The following is a 5,629-nucleotide window of genomic DNA, read 5'->3' on the forward strand; positions in this document are numbered from 1 at the left end:
GTTTAAGCACTTGATCAGTCATTGTTTGCATCTCTGTTGTTTTTATATTATGTTTTTGTTGTGTTTTCATATCATGTTTTTTGTTTTTATACCATGTTTTTGTTGTTTTTATAACATGCCTTTGTTGTTGCTATATCCTTTTGTTACTGTTTATTTATTAATAAATTCATATATGATTTTCATATAAATTTTACTAATTTCCTTTCATCTCTCACACTTCTATTATAGAGAAAGGGCAAATAGCAATATTAAAATATCTTTGCTAACTAATTCCCTTTATTAAGAAAATGTATTTTATTGATTTTTTACAGAGTGGAAAGGCGAGGGACAGAGAGCCAGAAACATTGATGAGAAACATCGATGAGCTGCCTCCTGCACACTCCCGACTGGGGATGTGCCTGCAACCAAGGTACATGCCCTTGACTGGAATCGAACCTGGGACCCTTGAGTCTGCAGGCTGACGCTCTATCCACTGAGCCAAACTGGTTAGGGCAATTAATTTCATTTTAATGTGCACGAATTTTGTGCACCGGGCTACTAGTTATGTAAATAAAAACCATTTGAGAAATTCACAGCCCTTTTAAAAAATATTTTTATTGGTTTGAGAGAGGAAGGGAGAGGGAGAGAGAGAAACATTCATGATGAGAGAGAATCATGGATCGGCTGCCTCCTGCACGCCCTCTACTGGGGATTGAGCCCACAACCCAGGCATGTGCCCTTGACTAGAATCAAACCTGGACCCTTCAGTGTACAGGTTCATTTGCTTTGCAAAAGGTGAATTTGCTTCACAAAAGATGAATTTTGTTTTGAAATGGTGAATTTGAAGTGGAAAAGTTGAATTTGCTTTGCAAAAGATGAATTTGAAGTGGAAAAGTTGAATTTGCTTTGCAAAAGATGAATTTAAAGGATAAAAGGTGAATTTGCTTTGCAAAAGATGAATTTTCCCATAGCTGATTTGGCTCAGTGAATAGAGCATTGGACTGCATACTGAAGTGTCCCAGGTTTGATTCTGGGCAAGGGCACATGCCTGGGTTGCAGGCTTGATCCTCAGTTGTGGGCTTGCAGGAGGCAGCCAATCCATGATTCTCTATCTCTCTCTCCCTCTCCAAAATCAATAAAAATTAAAAAAAAATACTTTTAAAAAAAGATGATTTTGCTTTGCAAGAGGTGAATTTTGTTTGATTGAATTTCAGCAGCATGAAAATGAGTCACCCCTTCCAGGATCTTAGTACATTTCAATAGTGTTTCATATTTTTTCAAGTTACTTCTGTGACATTAGGTTATTATTACTAAGTACTTTTTTCTCCTGTAGTTGTAAACACATTTTATTTCTGAACATAAGATTCTAGTTAACAGTTTGGTGTTGAAACACAGTGGTTTCAAAACGTGTTCTTGTAACTCAAAGGGCTCTGCTTGGTCCCTGTGTCGGTCTCTTTGAGAACGAAAGATAAAATAAACTGTAGAAATGTGCTAAGACCAAGCATCCTGCTGTCAGTCAATTCCTGCGCAAAAACAATCCTCTGCTGCCCTCCTGTGGCCATTTAAAGACTAGCACAGTGTGCCTCTGACCATGGTGCTGAAATTCAAGCTAAGGCCCTGTGAACACAACCCAAAATTCTACCCCTCCAAAAAAAGAAAAGAAAAGAAAAACCCACAAAATCATCGAGGCTGTCCATGGCGGCAATCATTCCGTCCCTGGATGGACCGAAGTCACGGCTCCTGGGTCTGCACCTCTTCCCACCCCAGCTTTGCAAAGGGAGGCCCTGGAGACTGCTGCACTGAGGTTCCCTTTAAGGTGACCTACCACCCTGCCAATATGTTCCTTGATTCCTCTTTTAACTAGAGACTAGTGAGGGTATGTTTGCCAAGCCGATGCTCTAACCAGTGAGCCACACCAGCTACGTGTTCTATTCAGTGTTAAAAATCTAAATCAGAGTGTGGTTCAAGGGTCAGAGTTCAAGGCTGGGGCTGAGGCTAGGGCTGGGGTTGGGGTTAGGGTTTCCAGATGAGGATGAGTGTTAGGAGGCAGGGTCGAGGTCATGGCCAGGGTCAGAGGTGGAAATGGTGAATTTTCTTTGCAAATGGATAATTTCCATGAATGTATTTCAGCAGCATCAAATGAGTCGCCCTTTCCAGGATCCTAGTCAATTACAATATTGGTTCATATTTTTTCAAGGTACTGCAGTAACATTAGGTTATTAAGACTGAGAGCTTTTTTCTCCTAGTAAATTAGTTGTAAACACATTTTTTTCTGAATGAAAGATCCTAGGTAATACTTTGGTTTTGAAATGTGTTCTTGTACCTCAAGGGGTTCTGCTCAACACCTATGCCTGTCTCCTTCAGAATGAAAGATAAAATAATCCTGCAGAAACGTGCTATGACCAAGCATCTCAGATTTTGTGGTTTATCAGAATGTGATCATAGAACAGACTTATACCCTGGTTTTATAGGATAAACGCTTATATTTTTCCTTCAAGTAATTTACTGATAATACTGTGCACGTCTATGGAGCTATGTGTTTATTATGCTAGCAGCTAGCCCTTAAAGGACACTGTCAGCCAATTCCTGCGCAGAAATAATCCTCTGGTGCCCTTCTGTGGCCATTCAAGGAATAACAACTTGTGTCTCTGTCCATGGTGCTGCAATTGCAGGCAAAGCCCTGTGAACACAACCAAAAAATCTACCCAGAAAAAAACACCCACCAAATCATTGAAGCTGTTCAGGGCGGCAATCATTCTGTAGTCACAGCCCTGTGTTTTAACCTATTCCTGCCCCAGCTCTACAAAGGGAGGCCCCTGTAGCCTGCTGCACTGAGGTTCCCCTTATGTGACCCACCCACCCTGCCTCATATGTTCGTTGGTGCCGTTTTAAACTAGAGTGGTGAGTGTATGCTTGTCAAGGAAATGCTCTAACCAGTGAACAACACCAGTTACGAATTCTATTCAATTTTAAAAATATAAATTTGAGCTTGGTGAAGGGTTATAGTTCAAAGCTAGGGCTGGAGCTAGGGCGGGGTTCGGTGTAAGGGTTTTAGGGTGAGGGTTCATGGTCAGGGTTGGGGATGGGGTCGGGGTCAGGGTCAGAAGTGGAAAAGGTGAATTTGCTGTGGAAATGGAGGATTTGCTTTGCAAAAGGGGAATTTCCTTTGCAAAAGGTGTATTTGTTTTGGAAAAGGTGAATTTTAACTGTAAAAGGTAAATTTGTTTTGGAAATGGTGAATTGGATAACAAAAGATGAATTTTGGTGGCAAGATGTGAATTTGTTTTATAGTATTTCGGAAGCATCCAAATGAATCGCCCTTTTCAGGATTCTAGTAAATTCCAATATCGCTTCCTATTTTTTCAAATCACTTCAGTGACATTAAGGTCATTATTCCTGAGTATTTTCTTCACCTAGTGAATTAGTTGTAAAGACATTTTTGTTCTGAATAAAAAATTCTAGTTAGGGGAGGTTGGGGGTTAATGGGGGGGGGATGAGGACACATTTGTAAGACCTTAACTAATAATAATAATAATAAAAAAATTCTAGTTAATAGTTTGGTGCCTTAACACAGTGGGTTTGAAACTTTAAGAATGAAAGATGAGCCGAAACCGGTTTGGCTTGGTGGATGGAGCGTCATCCTGCGGACTGAGGGGTCCCAGGTTCGATTCCGGTCAAGGGCATGTGCCTTGGTTGCGGGCATATCCCCAGTGGGAGATGTGCAGAAGGCGGCTGATCGATGTTTCTCTCTCATCGATGTTTCTAACTCTCTATCTCTCTCCCTTCCTCTCTGTAAAAAATCAATAAAATATATTTTAAAAAAAGAAAAAAAAGAATGAAAGATGAAATAGTCCTATAGAAATGTGGTAAGAACAAGGATTCCTTATTTTGCTATTTATGAGAATGTAATCCTAGAGTAGACTTATACTCTTGTTTTATAGGATAAACGTTTTTATTTCTCCTTTAAGTAAGTTACTGCTTCTACTGTCCACGTCTATGCATCTATGTTTATTACACAAACCTCAAAGGATGCTGTAGCCAATTCCTGTGCAAAAACGACCTTCTGCTGCCCTCTTGTAGCCATTCAAGGAATACTACCTTGCTCTTCTGCCCGTGGTGCTGAAATCCCAGCTATTGCCGTTTGAACAAGACAAAAAATTCTCCCGAGAAAAAACAAACAAAAACAAGAACCCCCCACCCCCCAAAAATACCGAGGCTGTCCAGCGCGGCAATCACTTCGTCTCTGGCTGGACTGAAGTGACGGGTCTAGATTTTACACCTCTTTCCGACACAGCCCAGAAAGGAAGGCGTTGGCTGCTGCATAGACATGGGGAAACTGTGCGTTCATGATGTCATTCCGAAAACTAGACGCTGCCGTTACCGAGGTGGCCAGTACCTTGGAGTCCACCGTCTTGTAACCCGAAATAAGCTATTATTGCAGTGCGCTGAAGGCTGGAGTCCATTACTGAGTCCGTCCGTACGGCGGTGCGTCCGGGACCAAGGCGGCTCGTAAGGGGCAGGTGGCGTTCACTGAAGCAGCCAGCAGGCTGCAGCGACGTAGACTGAAGCAGCGAGTATGTTGCAGGTCGATGCCCGTGTGCCCTGGAGTCCGCTGTGAGTGCGGCATTCCGTCCGGTGGCGGCCGCCATTAGTGAGGCAGGCCGGGCTGGAATCCGCCATTGCTGAGACCGGAAGTCCGTACAGCGAGGGTGTCAAGTACCGCGAGACCGGGCGACGTCGCGAGAGTGCGCCGCTACGTCGGTGCAGCATACATTGAAGTCCGCCAGTACGGAGTCCTTCCGTACGGCAGTGTGTCCGGGACCGAGGCGGCCCGTACGGGGCCGGTGGCGTTGACTGAGGCAGCCAGCAGGCTGAAGCGACGTAGACTGAAGCAGCGAGTATGCTGCAGGCCGCCGTCCGAGTGCCCTGGAGTCCGCTGTGAGTGCGGCATTCCGTCCGCTTGCGGCCGCCATTAGTGAGGCAGGCCGGGCTGAAAGTCGCCATTGCTGAGACCGGAAGTCCGTACAGCGAGGGTGTCAAGTATCCCGAGACCGGGCGATCTCGCGAGAGTGCGCCGTTACATCCGTGCAGCATATGTTGGAGTCCGCCATTGCTGAGGCAGGAAGTTTGTACAGGGCGGTCATAAAGTCTCAGGAGTGCTGGCGACCTCGGGGGAGTTGGCCGTTGTGGAGGCATTCATTGCCCTGGAGGTCGCTTGTACTGCCTGTCCCCCGTGAACGCTGCTGCGAGGATGGACAGGTCACCTTTACTGAGGTCTCTGGTTGCTAGCTACCAGGTTACTGGTTCCTGGTTCCTAGTTGCTGGTGTCCTGATAACCAGTGCACTAGGTTAAGGATGACCACTTACTAGTTTCTAGGTTAGTAATTAGCAGGTACTGGTTACCAGGTCATTAGGTTCCAAAGTTTCCTAGTTGCCAGTTAGTAGGTTACTAGGTACTGATTTTCTAGTTATGAGCTACCAGGTAGCTTGATAGTATTTACTAGGCTAATGGTTATTTGTTCATATGTTCCTGGTTATCAGTGTCCAGGTGACTGTTTCCCAGATGTTTCGATTAAGTATTTCATGTCTGCACGTCTGTACTTCTGACAGAAACCTTTCAAGAAGCTGTCAGGCAAGTCCTTTGGAAAAA

This window comes from Myotis davidii, unplaced genomic scaffold, assembly GCF_000327345.1.
Source record: "Myotis davidii unplaced genomic scaffold, ASM32734v1 scaffold407, whole genome shotgun sequence".
NCBI lineage: Eukaryota > Metazoa > Chordata > Mammalia > Chiroptera > Vespertilionidae > Myotis > Myotis davidii.